The 18,267-nt window shown below is 39.0% G+C and overlaps 1 protein-coding gene across 5 annotated transcripts in view; it reads right to left on the bottom strand.

Annotated features, from left to right (window-relative positions):
• CDH18 (cadherin 18) overlaps positions 1 to 18,267 on the bottom strand; it is an 845,073-nt gene that overhangs the window by 715,809 nt on the left and 110,997 nt on the right. Inside the window, exon 1 of one of the 5 annotated variants that reach the window (XM_074944997.1) lies at positions 1,068 to 1,092. The exons of 3 other annotated variants lie outside the window; for them this stretch is intronic. The gene's annotated coding sequence lies outside the window, so the exon portion shown is untranslated. Of the gene's footprint in view, positions 1 to 1,067; positions 1,093 to 18,267 lie in introns of those variants that run through there. One more of the 5 variants, XM_074944999.1, reaches the window with a different exon arrangement.

The raw sequence follows: 18,267 nt of genomic DNA, 5'->3' as shown, positions 1-18,267 counted from the left end.
AGGATGGTGTGGATTGCATCCTCAGCAAGTTTTCAGATGACGCTAAACTGGGAGGAGAGGTAGATACACTGGAGGGTAGAGATAGGATACAGAGGGAACTAGATAAATTAGAGGATTGGGCCAAAAGAAATCTGATGAGGTTCAACAAGGACAAGTGCAGAGTCCTGCACTTAGTATGGAAGAATCCCATGCACTGCTACAGACTAGCGACCGAATGGCTAGGCAGCAGTTCTGCAGAAAAGGACCGAGGGGTTACAGTGGACAAGAAGCTGGATATGAGTCAACAGTGTGCCATTGTTGCCAAGAAGGCCAATGCCAAGAAGGATGTGGAAAAATTGGAAAACGTCCAGCGGAGGGCAACAAAAATGATTAGGGGACTGGAACAATGACTTATGAGGAGAGGCTGAGGGGACTGGGATTGTTTAGTCTGCGGAAGAGAAGAATGAGGGGGGATTTGATAGCTGCTTTCAACTACCTGAAAGGGGGTTCCAAAGAGGATGGATCTAGACTGTTCTCAGTGGTAGCAGATGACAGAACAAGGAGTAATGGTCTCAAGTTGCAGTGGGGGAGGTTTAGGTTGGATATTAGAAAAAACTTTTTCACTAGGAGGGTGGTGAAACACTGGAATGCGTTACCTAGGGAGGTGGTGGAATCCCCTTCCTTAGAAGTTTTTAAGGTCAGGCTTGACAAAGCCCTGGCTGGGATGATTTAATTGGGGATTGGTCCTGCTTTGAGCAGGGGGTTGGACTAGGGGACCTCCTGAGGTCCCTTCCAACCCTGATATTCTATGATTCTATGCCAGCACTTCTGGCAAGAATAACTTTGCATATCCTGAAAGACGATCCCTCACTCTCACAGATCTTGGGAGACAGGCCAGCCCTCGCTTACAGACAGCCCCCCAACCTGAACCAAATACGCATGAACAACCACGCACCACACAACAAAAACACTAACCCAGGAACCTATCCTTGCAACAAAGCCCGTTGCCAACTCTGTCCACATATCTATTCAAGGGACACCATCATAGGACCTAACCACATCAGCCACACCATCAGAGGCTCACTCACCTGCACATCTACCAATGTGATATATGCCATCATGTGCCAGCAATGCCCCTCTGCCATGTACATTGGCCAAACCAGACAGTCTCTACGCAAAAGAATAAATGGACACAAATCAGATGTCAAGAATTATAACATTCAAAAACCAGACTGAGAACACTTCAACCTCGCTGGTCACTCAATTACAGACCTAAAAGTGGCAATTCTTCAACAAAAAAACTTCAAAAACAGACTCCAACGAGAAACTGCAGAACTGGAATTAATTTGCAAACTGGACACCATTAAATTAGGCTTGAATAAGGACTGGATGTGGATGGGTCATTACGCAAAGTAAAAACTATTTCCCCATGCTAATTTCCCCCCACTGTTACTCACGCCTTCTTCTCAACTGTTTGAAATGGGCCAACCTTTTATCACTACAAAAGGTTTTTTTTCTCCTGCTGATAATAGCCCACCTTAATTGATTAGTCTCGTTAGAGGCGGTATGGCAACATCCATGTTTTTCATATTCTCTGTGTGTATATATCTAATCTAAATCTATATCTATATATATCTTCCTATTGTATTTTCCACTGCATGAATCTGATGAAGCGGGCTTTAGCCCATGGAAGCTTATGCCCAGATAAATGTGTTAGTCTCTAAGGTGTCCAAGTACTCCTCGTTCTTTTTGCTGATACAGACTAACATGGATGCCACTCTGAAACCTGTTTGCGTTTAATTAATTTTTAGTTAATTTTTCATGAACACTCATGCTTTCACCTTTGAAATCTGTGCCAGTAAAGGTGAATTGCTCAAATATTTGTGGAACAACACTATGGCAGGGATGAAAGCATTGCTGAAACACATTAAAAAATTCTAACCGGTATTAGTAGGAAAGGTTTTCCGTATTTGAATAGTTTTAATTTATATATATGATACATTTGTATATAAATAAGAAATATGTACATGTCTACAGCCATGCGCTGTTTGGCTTTAATTTTTAATGTGATTGTCCAGGTTTCCTCCATTAAGTGTCTCTTTCCATTAAATCTATCGTTTCAAGACTGTTCAAGGATTTGTAGCATTTTGCGAAAGACTTTGCATAGCCTTGTTTTGCAAGTGTATATTTTATACCTATATTATCTGTTTGAACACACATTTCTATCATTATAATGGGTATGCTTGTAAATGATTCATCTGAATTAGGAAACTGAATCCCCAATAAAGAGTTCAGCTGGAATTATTTCCTGTGTTATAAAATGGTTGTGATGTAAGATGTTGTAACATTTATTATGAATTATGAAGGCATTTATGATGAGAGAGATGGGTTTTCATTAATGTCAGTTTGACATTTGCAAAATTGATTTGTGTTGACATTTAGAGTACTTCTGTTGTAGTATGGACCCTTGTTTGACATTAAGCACACTAAATTACATGAGTTATTCTTAAAAGCTTCCCATAGAACATTGTCCTCTATCTTGTAAAATAGCATGACTACTCTACGTGTGCCAGGCATATTCCAGGGAGCAAAATAAGGACAATGATTGGCATAGAAAGCAAGTCCTCCAACAAAAGTTATCTGCTGCCAGACTTCCTCCTCTTCTTCACAGTGAGAACAAATGGATTTTCACAGATTTGAAGGGCTTATCATATAATTTTAATTGTCAAGAAAAGTTGGAGCAAGACCACCAAAAATAAAAGCCGTGTGTGTGTGTGTGTGTGTGTGTGTGTGTGTGTGTGTGTGCGTGTGCGTGTTTCAGAAAAGTGAAATGATGAAGTGGCTGACACTCAAAAGGACAATTGGAAGAACTGAAATCTGCCCTCAAATTAAGTGTGCGCCTCATTGACTTCAATGGGAGTGACACACATGCATTTGAACACAAGTTTAAGCATTTCTGAGAGTCTTTTAATATTCCTGGCTTGAATTTGAAATGCAATAGAAGACGTAAGTTTAAGGGAAATAGATCAAATTAAAGACAGGGCTAAATTCCCTTCAGACAATTTTTTTCCCAAGTTGTTCACTGTAACTGTCATGACAAACCAAGAAATTCAATCTTCAATATTACTTATATGTACATATGTAAGTAAATTCTCTAGACGTTTTGGCTCCAGTGTTGTGTTACTTGAGCATCATGTATCACAAAATATGGGTCTGTTCTTGAGTTTGGCTGCACTGCACACAGTGCAGAATCCAAGGCAGGGAACAAAGATGGCTTTAGGCTACCATTGGGGAACCCCGACTCTGCAGTCTAAGGTAGAGCAGGCTTCGGGGTTGATCAAGCATACATGTAGAGCCCCAAGGTCAGGCAGCGACAAGGAAGAATGAGCGTCCACAGATTCTAAAAGTGTGCTTGCTTTCCCCCAGTTACATCCTTTCTGCTGCCTCAAGATGAGGCGGGCAGATTGAGTCCCTGCACAGCCTTCACAACCCACAACTGAGGAATGCCCATACTTGGGGGGACTTGCAGTTAAGGCACTTCCACTTGATTTCTAGCACTTCAGCAGCAGAAGTGAAGCACAAAAGGGCGGAAAGTCCTCAGCACCTCTGAAAATCAGGCTCTATTACTCTTTATTCTAATGTATCTATGGATTCATTATATGTCAGTCAACTGCTTTTCTAAATCTTTGATGCTGATATTTTATGGCAGTGAACTCCATAAGTGAATTATGCAGTTTATGGAATTCATTTCCTTTTATTATTCTCCTCTGTAAATTGAACAGTATTGCTTCACATGCTTGTCTTTCCGTGACATTAATCATTTTCTGTTGCCTCTTTCTGTGTATCTTTTCCCACTATATCTTTTATAAAATTGGGTAGCCATATGTGAGCTCAGTATTCAACTCATATGATAGCATTCCACTATTTTCAGAATTATTTTCTATTCCATCCTAACTTCTTTTTTTTCTTTGACTGTTGCTACCAATTGACCAAATTTTTCATTGACCTGTCCACAATTGATGTCTGGATCTTTTGTCCAAAGTGGCTACAGCTAAATTAAATTGAGAACCTAGCAATATTTATGGTTAACTCAAATTATTTCTTCCAATGTGAACTGCATTCTATTTCTCAAGATCAAATGCCATTTGCCTATGTGCTGACAATTTATCTAGCTTTGTTAGGTCCCTCTGAAGTTTCTCAGTTGTGTCTAGCCTTGAACATATTAAATAATAATGTGTTACTTACATATTTTGTTCATTAGTTCTCATTCCCCTTTTCCAGATAATTAAAGAATATATGAAAAAAACACTCATCTTTGGGGAAATCTTTGGACACACCACAGTTAAATGTTTACCATGTCAACAACTGCCTTTTTCTGTTCTGTCGTGTAACCAGAAAAAAACAATAGATTGACTGTTAGAGATAGTTTATCTCCCCTATCCGTGTCTATGTCTCCTCACTGCTCCCCACATGTCAGCGAGAGAAAAAAGAAAAGATGAAGTCTTCCTACAGAGTGCTCCTTACCCCACTGGGTAATAGTGATTGCCTGATATATTGATATTACTACAGTTTTACATATAACAATTCTAGGAGAAAAGTACAACTATGGTGGTCCTGGCCATTCATGTAATCATGGGCATTTAGGTGGACATCAGCTGACAGTATTCAAAACTAGCTCATATGTAATTTTTTAAAGCTCTGTAGTAGAAATTGTTCATGTCATTACAGTGAACAAGAATAGTTACTAGATCACTATTTACCTGCAGTACAATAATAGAAGTACCATACCCTAGGCATCATAGTTGTTTCCTCATTGAGCAACAGGGAAAACAAGTGTAGCACTTTAGACACCACCATGTGGGAACTGGGTCACTGCTAACGCTCACCACCACATGAGATAAAACTTCATATTCAGCTGTGACCAATACAACTAATGGCTATCCATTTATTGTTTGCCTATATGGTACTCGTGTTCCAGCAAATAAGGGAAGTTGAATATTCTTTCCCTCACTGGCTCACTTCTTAGTTAGGACCATTCATAAGGGAGATCCCCTTAATTTTAAACAGAAATAGACTACTTCTGTTTCTGCATTTTTTTTTAATTGGGACAATGTATTTGCAAGTGGGGTCATATTTAGAGTACAATATGAACTAAATGAGAAGTTTTGAATGGAATCTGATTATTCCAATCAAACAATAGTGAAGACGGATCTGAATGTTTATGAAGCAAGTAGCTAGTCAAAGTTTGTGGCCCTGGGATGTTCCAGTTAAAAGGAGGAATTGGTGAAGTCTGGTATTTTGTTTATTCAATCTTGTTTATTTACAAAGTCCTGCTTGTTTGAACACAGCAGGCACAAAGAACTAAAGCAGCAGTCTTTTAGTTTACAGCCCCAAGCCTCTTTAGCCAACTCCAAAGTATGCTCTTAGCTCTTTCCAGCATCACACTGTGCTCTCAGGCTACTGCTCGTCTTTCCTGCTTTTTGCTTTTGCATTTCTCTCTCTCTCTTTTCTTGTCTGTTCTCAGTTTTGGTGTTTTTCAGTTTTCCCTTCCCTCACACACACACAATTCAATACTGAGCAAAACAATACTGAGCAAAAACTCCTGGGCAAGTTCACCAACTCTTTTTTCCTAGGTGTGGGCTTATCCTTATGGTTATGCTAAGTGAAGTATGTGTTCAAACCCATCAATCTCAGTGAGGTTTAACCTCAATCCATAACAAGGTTTAACCTTGCTCATAACACTTATTAAAAATGTCCCCATTACAATAAAATCCATGACAATCTATGGAAAAGCAGCTTTGGCATATTAGCTTACACTACCTCATGGTCTTATTGAATTGTTTTTCATTGTTGAAACCAAAGGAAACTGTTACTGAATTTAGGCTAAGAACCCAGTTCTGTAGCTGTATCAATCCACTTGCAGAAACAGGGGACTACATTTTCAAATGTACACAGCACCTTTGGTGCAAGAAGAAAATAAGACCTATTCTGTTAGAAACGGAATTAAAATTAATAAGCACATTACATTTTTCTGTTTGATTTTTATTGGATTTGATGTTAAACCAGATCTTAAAATATTAGTCTGAAAAAATAAACTAAGTTTGATTTAAGCAATTTTGAAGAACTGAATATTTTAAAAATATCTATATGCTAATAAGCTATTTCTAAAGGATGGGATATGTCAACTGTTGAGCTGATTCATTTGAATCTGCAATTTAATACAATTACATAGATATCTCAAATCAAGGCCATCTTAATGTGTGTACATAGGAAGAGTGAGTCAACATTTAATTATGACACTTCAGTTTAGGGTTGGGGGAGGCTTATCAAAACTGCTTTAAGTTGCTATGAAACTTTTTCTGGTTGACAATTTCTCTTACACTGTGGAATTGTAACCATAGTTCAGAGAGAACAGAAATTGTGATCTGCAAGGCCATACAATTAAGAGAAGTATCGGACCAGAACAGCTAAGACCTTAGAGGCCTCTCATTAAACACAGTGGATACAGATTTAAAATAATCAAATATTTGTGCCAAAAGCAGTTTAGTCAAAAGTTTTCTTTATGTTTTTGGGTTTAACAAAAAAATCCGCAGTTCCCCATGTTCACTAATGGAAATGTAAAAAATCAGTAGTACGAGCACTACTTCCAATGTTGTTAAATCATTGTCCTTGAGAAGACTGTCGTTATGGTTCCTCATATGTGTCTATATCGATCCAGGAGAAGGAGCAGCAGTACTACAATTTTCTCATCATGCTCAGAAATCCATAAACATTAAAAATGTTCCAAATTATGCACTATTGGTTTCCGTGCCATTTTCATTTCCAGTGACTAATGAACATCAAGAGTGAGGGAATAATTTAAAAGTCCACAGGTAATTACTGGGAAGTAAACTGAATGATTAGGCTGTGACTTATAGCACACTGAGAACAATGCTCAGTACATGATTTCCATTGTTATTCGAGACTTGTAGTTGCTTTATCACAAAATCAATAAGATCTTGCAATCTCTTAGAGCTGGGCAAATTTGGGTACTCTGATGTCATAAAATGTGTACTAGTAATGATATAATTATTCTGTAATAAAACCTTCCATATTCAGTGACAATTTTGCATAGTATTAATGAATGGATAATATCTAAATATTAGGTAAAATAACTTGCAGGATCATAAGTACTTGATTTCCAGAATGTCCGTTGGCTCTGGCTGATTTTGCATTGTGCTCTTTAAATTGGTTAGAATATGAAATGTTAACACACAGGATCAAAACTTTCCCATCTGAGATTACGTCCAAGAATATGTATTTTAAAGGCTATAGTCATGCCAATTTATGCATAGAGCCCTCATTGACATTAAGATTATGCCTGCCACAACCCGCTTATATTTTGTTCATAGAACCAAACTCCTCTGCTGATTGTCTCAAATTAACACAATGTTCCAGTATGCAAATATTCATGCTGGTAACTATAGATTTGCACATGACATGTTGCCAGTTAACACACTATGGAAATACATCTTGGCTGACAGCAAGAAGTAAAAGAATTCTTCCTAAAGTCAGGATTACACTATGCTCCTAAAATGGATTCCATATATGCAGTTTTCAGATAGCAGCACGCTAACTAGAGCTATATACTTTTGTCCAAAAAACAACCAAACAAAAGCTATGCTCCTTTTACAGTAGCAGCAGCTGGGGTAAAATTCTGATGTCTGTTACAAATCCATAATGAATGGACTGAAGGAGATATAGTATTTGTGATGTGGTATACTAGCCCTTCAGAATTTAGTGCAGAAACAATTCTGGACCGGCAGTGCACCATACAAAGCTGGTCCATAATCATTAACCCTATTACAACCCTGTGTCTACTATAGAGATTAATCCAGGATCAGTAGGATTAAACAAGCTGTCATTGTTTGTCTTCAAATTTGAAACTGTGTAATATGCTAACCTGGCCTGAGCCTGGCTAGGGAGCTGAGATACCACCCAGGTACACCACAAGTAAATTCCCTAGCCTGGATAACTAGAAGGGTGACTCTCCTGGAATTTGGACTAATTGTGTTTCTCTTCTTATAATCACTGCTCTTCAAGATTATAAAGGAATAGGGGGTCTGGGATTGTAGATAGAGGAGTCTGTGGTAGGCATCACCTTTTGTTTATTTATTATGCTAACAGACTAAAATAAACAGTATCCCTGGAGATTGGGGTAATAATTTGTATTTATTTATTTTTAATCAATCCGAGATTTTGGTGTGTGTTACTAAAGAGAAACCTGGTTTTGGTTAAAACCCATATAACTAAGAACAGAACTTGGCACTGGCAGACATATCTCCAAACACTATAATAAATCCTAATTCGCAGAATGTCCAGTACAATCTTTGCAGATGTCTCTATATTAGAGGTGTCTGGGAAAAAAACAACAACAACAACTTTTTGTGGGAATTAAAAAACAAAACCAAACCAAACCCCCTTTACTGATTTTTTTCAATTTTGAAAAGCATCAACATCTTTCAACTGTTGAAACACTTCAAAGCAGATGTATAGTGAATTGGAAATACACTCTACTCCCCCCCAAAATAATTGCAAAGTAGATCGTGCCATAAAAAAAAAGTTAAACTTGGAATTTGGAAAATTTTGACCAGATCTGAAATATATATCTGCTTATATTTATATACCCCGCTCCCCAAAGGCCCACCCTTAAATACTATTGCATATATCTCTGAAAAGGTGTGTATTTTGTTTCCCTCAGTATGTCTATAGAAAAAGTTGCATCCAAATGTATCTGGAAGCAAATCTGATTTAAAACCAATCCTTTAAAATATCTTTGCAGTAGCACCACAAAAGCTACAGATTACACTATTGCACTTGCAGAAATGCTGTCCTGGGTCACTTCTGCTCCCATGTCAGCCCTGTTGGTGCTCCGACTGTAGCCTCAAAAATATATTTTACCATTAGCTCCTTTACTTAATGCATGATTGGTTTAGAGAAATGCATGCAATTAAAATGTGAATTAATACTGACTATGTATCATACAAAAAGTTTGTATGGTGTGAGTGGGGCCTCTAGCCAGCTATGTGAAGCAAAGACAGAAAAACCTGAGCATAATCATATGACTGGAGGATCATCACTTTCCAGTTGTTGTAGATGCTAAATACAAATTAATCAAAGTGGGAGAATGAGCTGCTGGAATACAATTCAATCCTAATTCTTCTTCTAAATGCATAAGTGAGACCTCACGAGTGCGTAACTCCGCACAGCTTAAATCCAGAGCTAATAAAAGCCAGTGGAAGGGGAAAACTCACTGTCACATCTGGATTTAAGCTGTGCGGCCAAATGGCTATTGTATTCTGCCCCTGCCTTGGTCTCACACAACCCCCCCACCCCCGGTCCCAGCAACAACCCTGAGTGAAATTAACAAGGAAGCCAGAAATAGCCCCGAATCCCATGGTTCAGACCACTGAGTGAACAGCTAAGTTTAAACTGTTCTTATGCAGGCGGCAGGCTACCGGGGGAGGCTTCTTCCTCAGCCAGTCCCCCTGCTCCCTGCTACAAGCTAGAGGGGAGCCCCTGCAGCGTGCGGGGGTTGGGGGAATGCGGAGCCTAGCCCCGTCGGCAGCCTGGCTGGAGGAGGAGGAGGGAGGACAAGGAGAAAAATGTGACAGTGAGTTTTCAGGCTTATTCCAATAGTAAAGTTTTATTACAGACAGTACAGATAGTAGTAATAGTAGCTTTATTTTCTATAGCTAAGTCACACAATGGGAGGGATCCATGAAGTATGTAGGAGAGGTGGGTTGCTTGTGTTTGGACTGTAGGGGTAAGAAATGTAACTTACTTCCACCCTTGGCCCCGCCCCTTCTGCCTGAGGCCCCGCCCCTTCCAGGGGGGAAAGAGTGGGACCTGTACCGGTAAGAGCTGTATTTTACTTTCACCCCTGATATTAGGAAAAACTTTTTCACTCGGAGGGTGGTAAGCACTGGAATGGGTTACCTAGGGAGGTGGTGGAATCTCCTTCCTTAGAGGTTTTTAAGGTCAGGCTTGACAAAGCCCTAGCTGGGATGATTTAGTTGGGGATTGGTCCTGCTTTGAGCAGGGGGTTGGACTAGATGACCTCCTGAGACCCCTTCCAACTCTGATACTCTATGATTCTGTGAATCAGTGTGTTGGGCCTGATTCTGATGCCACTGAACATGATGGCAAAATGCTCATTGATTTCAATGAGAATAGAAATAAAACCCTGGATCTGCTGCTCTACTGCTTTGCATCTTATATAGCCATTTATATCAGTGCCTATGAAGGTTTTAAAAAACCCAGCGTGAATGGTAGTGATTTTGATGTGGAACCATTTATACCTATTTTGTGCACAGGCAAATGACAGCCCAAGCTGTGTTGGAGTTGAGAATTGGAATCACCATATGGTACAGCCACCATCACTGCTGCTAAGCCTGATTAGAAGATAGCCAATATATAATGTGATAAATAAAGGGTGGGGGGTAGCTCCCTTTTATGGACGCCAGCCACTAGCTATAAAATCCCTCTTAGTAGCTGTTCTCTAATTACTTTACCTGTAAAGGGTTAAAAAGTCTCATTGTGATGCATAGGTAAAAGGAAGTGAGTGGGCACATGGCCAAAAGAGCCAGTGGGAAGGCTAGAACTTTTTAAAATTGAAACAAGGCTACCCTTTTGTCTGTCGTTGTTCTCTGGGGAGAGGCAGACAGGGCTGCAGTTATGCTGTAAGAAGCTTTGGGCCAGGTCTGAAAAATCATCAGTATCATACCTAGAAATTACTCATTTAAAACTCCAGATATGTAAGTAGATCAGGAAATGTCTAGGAAGATGTGATTAGGTTTATTTCTTTTATTTTTTATGGCTTGCGGATTCCTCTGTGCTAACCCCAAGTACTTTTCTTTTTTGCTTGTAACCTTAAACTGGATCTCAAAAAAGCTATTCTTAATACTTAATCCTTGTAGTTTTTTTTTTAATCTAGCAAAAGCCTAAATTCCCAGATGTATTTTCTCTCTCTCTTTTTTTTTTAATTAATAAACTTTACCTTAAGAACAGAATTGGATTTTTGTGTCTGAAGAGGTTTGTGCACACGTTTAATTAGCTGGTGGCAACAGCTGAATTCCCCCCTGCCCCTTCTCATCTCTTCCCTGGGGGCGGGGGTGTGTGTGTGTGAAAGGGCTTGAGGGTACCCCACAGGAAGGAACTCCCAAGAGTGCCTTCCGGGGTTCTGCACTTGGGTGGTGGCAGCATCTACCAATCCAAGGTCAGAGAAAAGCTGTAACCTTGGACGTTTAATACAAGCCTGGAGTGGCAAGTATTAATTTTTAGAATCTTTGCGGGCCCCCACCTTCTGCACTCAAAGTGCCAGAGAGGAGAATCAGCCTTGAAATATAGTAAGGGGAAGTGTGGATGTGGTTAGCATCTTTTTGACAGCTGAATCTGAATCACCCTGCCACAGTGCAGAACAAGAAATGTAAGTAGAATCACTGTTTCTCATGACCAATAACTCATTCTCTTCCTTACATGCATGGACTTAGTTCAAAAAGCTTTGCTGTGCTTTAAAAAATAAAGGGGAAGAGGTGAGCCTGTTAAATAATAGTTCCAGGATACTCCTGCTGACATATGAGCTCTGGGAACAAATTAAAATGGCTGGCAAGGGGCATGCTTTTGGATGCACCAGGTTCTTCTCTGTATTCTTTTTGTTACTTTATGGAAGACTGGGTTTCAGAATGTCTTTGAAGGGTATATGAGTGACAGCCAGAGACAGATGTTCCTTTAAAAAAAAATCCACACAACAGGTCCAGTACAGTCTGAACTAGTTTCCCTGCACTACCCTGCCCATTTGCCTTAACCCTGATCTGGCAGAATCACCTTTAGCAGAGAAAGGATAGACAAGTTCAGTTCCCATGCCCATGCTGTCCTTGCCCCCTCTGCTAAGATTGTCCGCTAGGATGCCAATTACTGCCAGTTATCTTGGTGAATTTTGTCATGTGGACTAGAAACCGGACGGAGACAAGACCTAGCCAACTTTTAATTATATGCACACTATTAAGACTAGTCAGGGAAGTAAGGCTAACAGCTAATTTTCAAGGACAGAGTCTAACACAAAGAAAACAGAAGATTTCTGATGGCTGGATGGATTTCACATTTTATACTAAAATGTGAAAATCCAGTTTTTGCTTCTTCAGCATCAGAAGTTACAGAGCCTTGATAACCCAAAGCTTTAATGGAACCAAGAAACCAACGGAAACTCAGTCCCTTGATGAGTTTCTTATACCACACGTTTGACATCCATTTTAAATTCTTCAGAAAGGACTAAGATTGGTTCAGGGCTAGAAACTGGCAAAAGTTCAGAGCATGTGTGGAGAGATACATATGTTAGACAAAGATCTTATGCCTGAACTAGCTTTCACCCCACCTAGCTAAGGAATCATAATAATTCCTTTCTCGAGCCCCTGTTCCTAATCCTGTATAGTTTTATTTAGAATTTTACATTACCACGTATAGCCAAGTATCTGGCACCTTAAGATTTTGGAAAAACTAGTAATAAAATAACAGCTTTTCAGTATAAAGGAAAAGAATCCTGCTCCAAGACAGAAAACTGCATTCTCTGGTAATAACTAAATGGAAAACTTTTCAAAGACTTGACTAGATAGGTACATCAAGGATCTAATCATCTTACTTGACCTACAACAAAAATCTACACTGCTGATTTGTGGGAATCTGTGACACGAGGGGAAACTCTCAAGTTATCAGCTATAACTGTATTCAGAGTGGATATATTGGGAATGCAGAGATTTGGTTTAAATGTATCATCCCTCCCCCTTCTCCCCCCACCAATTTGGGATCTGCAACCTGGATAAACAATGCATTTGACAAAATATATTATATTCAATTCCAAATAACTGTCTGCAACCAGAAAACCTAGCACACTCTAGCAGATGAGACATGTCTGAAACACACAGCCAGGCACATAATTCCAGCAAGTTCTTACATTATTAGAATCGAAAGAAAAAGAAAAAAAAAAATCCAAGGACACTAATTCTTACAGCTAGCATAATTTTTCATTCAAAAATACTTCGCAATGGACAATAAATAATCCCTATAAAAAACCCATTGTGCCCATTATCTGTTCTAGTATATTTCCTGAGTAGATCAGCTGGCTGAGAACTAACCTTGGCCTGTTGCCACAAACACTCTCTATTTGCCCACTTTGCATACTCACTCAGCAATGCACCACTTTTGTAGTATTTGTTTACAAGACAGGAAGTTATGCAAATAAAGAGGCATTAATAAAGAAAATCACTCACAAAAGCCTCCTAGATACAAAGGGCAGTAGAATGTTTTCCTATATGAATCTCTGGAGTCAGCATGAACTGGCTAAAAGCTATTAGAATGAGCTCCCCATCAGATCCAAAACCCATTGAAGTCAATGGAAAAAAGCCTATTGACTTTGGAAAAGGCCCCGTTCTTGCTTTTAGTTATGGGCAAAATTCCCAGATACATTCCTCTCCTATTGTCCAACTGCACCCTGAAATTAATGAGGAACATGCTAATCAAGAATGGGAAAATATAAAACAAAATTTGAACTCATATAGCTCTTAAAAAAAAAGTCATGTTAAGGCTTTAGCTAAGTACAACCATTGCAACAGAATATATAAGTAGTGTTTTAACTTTCTAGATAAGGGAAAATGAGAGACCAGGCCAAATTCTGCCGTTGGTTATAATGGTTTTAATCTACTGACTTCTATGAGATTGCATAGTTTAGATGAGAAGTTAAGATCCTGGCTAGCTCTGGGAGCAATTAGTTTTGCCATGTAAGATGAGAATTCAACATTAAAAAAAATTCCTAAATCAGGACAAAAGTCAAAATCTTGAAAATTTTCACAAACCAAAAATCCAAATGTTTTTTAGTGTGGATCAATTGAAAGTTTTTTTTCAATAATTTAGAAATATTTAGTTTAGATTTCAATCTTTCTCCCTTTAACTGATTTTAGTGTAAATTTAGTAAGTTTTCAAAATTAAAAGTTGTTTTGACTAGAAAAACTGAAACTTTGTGGTTTGACAATGTTGAAATGGGATGTTTAAACAATCTTGAAACTATTTTTGCAAATGCTGGTCTAGTCAGGTGTTTTGTTGAACTAAACATTGTTTATGAACCGCTTTACTTTCAGTAAATCAGCTTTTTTTTTTTTTTTTTTTTTAAGAGGGGGCAGTTTCATTGAAACATTTCTCATCACCTCTAGTCCTGGCACATCAGTAGAAGAGCCAGCATTAAAAATTAGGAGTTTGTGTGTCAGTCCCTTGATGAGTTCATTATACCACAAGTTTGGCATCCATTTTAGACCCTTCAGAACGGACTAAGATTGGTTCAGGGCTAGAAATAGGCAAAAGTTCAGAGCACATGTTGAGAGAAATACATGTTGGCTAACGATCATATGCCTGAACTAGCTTTAAACCCATTAGCTAAAAGGTCATAATAATTCGTTTCCCAAGTTCCTGTTCCTAATCCTGTATAGTTTTATTTAGAACTTTACATTACTACCTATAGCTAAGTATCTGGCTCCCTAAGATTTTGAAAAACTATCAATAATAAAATAACAGCCTTTCAGTATAAAGGAAAAGTACCCTGCTCCATGACAGAAAACTGCATTCTCTGGTAATAACTAAACCAAAAACCTTTCAAACCTTGACCAGATATGTAGGTCTTATATTGTGCCTTGATGCTAATTAAACTGGATACCTCTAGACAGAATGAGTTCTAGGATGGTAGACTTAGCCATGGAGAGGTTAATTCCAGTTTCTTCTGAAGGCCCAAAATAATATATAATTAACTCCTGTATCTTTTTTCTAAAAATCCTTGCAGTTTCAGAAAAGATGTTAATTTTCCTGCTGTTCTCTGTACCCTCATGCACTCTCATTCTGTTCTCATGCACTCTCATTCTATCACACTCTCGAGGTTAAAATAATGGACCAGTTCAGAGATGCTATGTTTGGACTTAATCCTGACAGATTCTCACACCTTCAATTTCCACCGTAGTCAATATGCTTTGAAGGCATTTAGCATCACTCAAGATTGGAGCCTTAAACTAGGCCTAGATTACAGTACAGTAGACCTGCACTAGTGTGCACTTTGGAAAGATGCAAATCCCCAAACTGTTAATAAATAATGGCATTTACTGTGCATCAAACGTGTCACTCCCCCGTTGTCAAGAAAACCACAGTAAAGTGTCTATAGAACTGTGCTCTTAGTTTATATTCTACTGCACAGCTCAAGTTTATTTTTCATTGTACATTTGTTATCATACAATATCACAATTATATACGTGTATAAACACCAAAATCTGGAAATGTCTAATGTCTCCCCCACATATTAGTGCATATTTTCAAGGTTCTACTGTACTAAGACTAAAATTTAAAAAGAAAAGTTGCCCCATGAGCAGAAAACTGACACTGAGTCTACAGGAAAAAAAATACCTTAGACAGGATTTCTCTCTACTTCCTTTTCTATGGGAAAATAAAGTTATTCTAAGTTGTTTACTACTTTCTGTTGAGTTTTTACCATCTGTGGTGCTATAGATTGCTCAAATTTTATCAATCTTGGCTCCCTTGAAAATATGCAGGCACAAAGAACATATTGTCATGGGAGCTTACACAAAGCGAACACACACATCCTACATATTGATAGTGTTGTCAGGCTTTCATGTGTCTATAGTCCTGAACCACTGTGCTTCTGATTATCGGAAGTTTAAGCAAGAAGGCACAGCAATAGCATAGCTATAGTCAGCATACTATTTCTTTCTATTCATTCTCCATTCATCCTGGAATTCAAGTGATTTATAAAAAAAACAAAAATACAGGTCATATCTAATTATATTCATGATTTAGCATCAAACATGCCACTGTCTTTTTCTAGAAAGATTTCTAATAGCCGCCTATTTCTCTAGTATCTCTGTACCTTGTACATAAATTATCCCTGACATCTTTTTAAGATGAAATTTATATATAGCTGTAGAGAGTTGATTTATACAGTGATTTAAGTACTCTGATTATTTGAACAGGGGAATTATGACAACTGGAATATATACCAGCAGGGACAAGTACTGTAGTTATTTCAAATACAAGCCCTATTATCAATTTTTAGATACCATGAACTTTTTTTATTGTACAATTTCTGTGTATATTTGGTGTGTATATTTTCAAAGCACCGCCACCTTCTGCTCCTGATGCCACCAATGCAGTCCCTATCCTGCTTTATACATGTCTGGCGTTCATTTGGACTCTTTGATTCCAACCTGTGTAGGCTTATTAGGGTATTCTGTGAAAGTTTTTCAACTCCTACTTCACCAATCACAATGGTTTATGCAGATTATTTCATATGTTTTACCATTCTTTGTAGGCCCTTGACAATTTTCCATGTTTGCCCCATTTGTTTGGTGGTTTTGATGTTCAAATCTAAGAGCTTGTTGTATATGACTACTCGATGTGGTATAGAAATTACGGGGCAGATCCTCAGTGATTGAAAATCAACAAAGCTCCATAGAAGTAAACGGAGCTTCTCTGGTTGATAACAACTGAGGATCATGGCCCTATAAGGCTGCGCAGGTTGTCTAAAATGAAGTCTTGTTGTAGTGCAAGACTTAGAGTTCAGCTAGAGCTTTTTATTATTTGTGTGTATCACCACAGCAATTAGGACCCCTCATCATGAACTAGGACCCCATTATGCCAGGCACTATACAAACAAAAAAAAAATAGTCCCAGCCCCAAAGAGATTATAATCTAAGAACAGACACTGGATTTACTGAATGCAGTGATCCTTGTCAATGCTTTCCAATGTTGCCTTGTTTTTGGGCTTCAGCAATGGCATATTCTGCTTTCCTTCATGCAGGTCTGAGATTTTCACTATTGATCCAGGAAATCTTTTTTGTGGATGCTGAGCCTAATTTAATGAAATATGTGTAGTGTGAATACTTTGAACTGATAGTAGTTTTTGATCCTGAGGCGCTTAAAGCACGTAACAGATGTGGGCAAGCATTAATATAATTAACATTTAAAATATTTTTTTGGAATATAAAAAAAAATTTGGTCCCTGCATGTCTCTGGACATTTCATTAGTCTTATTATCAAAGGGAACAATAAAGTTCTCTTCCCTCACATTTCCCTAAAAGTACAGTCAGGCACTGCCTGCATGTGAGAGAAGGGGAGCTTCACAACAGGACCACCACTAAGGACCATTCCCACCATGATTTCAGCAATATCAGCACAGCCCTCATTCTCCCAACGTTAACTGAAAAGTGGGATGCAGGGCTAAGACAATTGCCTTTATACCTATGGGAACTCAGAGAATATATTTGCAACACAATTAGGCATTGCTTACCAAAGTTCTTGAGGGGCCAGTGCAGAGTGGAAACCAAAACTTTGCCACATCCCTGAGGCATGGCCAATCTGCTGCAATATTCCTTCCCTGACCCAAATATGGTGTTCAGTGTTAACCTGTGCAACCCAACAAAGACCAGTACGGATAAGCAATTCAAATAGTCATCTAAACTGAGCACTCTTCCAACGGGGCCCAAAGCCTACTTAGACTCGACAAAAGAATTGGGTGCAGAGATTCTGCTACTGTATCAGCAAGTGGGGTAGACATCTATTCTGTGAACAGGGGCTGCTAACAGGAAGTTTCAAGAGGGAGTTCTCCGGTGAAAGAGGAGCAAATACGGGACTCTTGGGGTAAGTGGCTGTCTGTAGTGTGTGTTTGTGTTTGGGGGTTACTTGCTGTGTGCTGCACTTGTGTTTGTCTGTCTGTTTGTTTGAAGGACCATGTGCTGTGGCTGGCAGTTGGAAGCTGTGAACTTCTAAACAAGGTTTGAAATCTAGAAGCCTCTGTTCATTGGCTGAGTCCTAGTCAGGGGGCAGGGCTATCAAGAAAGCCAGGCCTTTATAAAGCAGCGAGCAAGCGACTAGGGGCCGCTAGCAGGGAGTTTGGAAGGGGAGTGGGAAGGGGGTAAGGTGCCATTCTTTAAAACCTTTAAACTAAACTATAATCAAAACTTTCTGATTTAAATAAAAACCCTATCATCAACCTAGTTAGCTGTAGGAGAGAATGCAGGCAGAAGCCCAGCAGTAGAGTGGGGGCTATCCTGTTTATTGCACTCAGTGTAGCATGTATGATTACCTGCCCTGTTGGCGGGTGGTGTGTATGTGCATTCGGTGCAAGGAGCTCCTGGTCCTCAGAGACTGTGTATGGGCTTTGGAGGCCAGGGTGGCGGAACTGGAGGAGCTAAGGGAGGCAGAGAG

Source organism: Natator depressus, chromosome 2 (genome assembly GCF_965152275.1).
Source record: "Natator depressus isolate rNatDep1 chromosome 2, rNatDep2.hap1, whole genome shotgun sequence".
In the NCBI taxonomy this organism is placed as follows: Eukaryota; Metazoa; Chordata; order Testudines; family Cheloniidae; genus Natator; species Natator depressus.
Note: the sequence above shows the minus strand (reverse complement) of the source record. Positions and strands in the feature narration are given on the sequence as shown.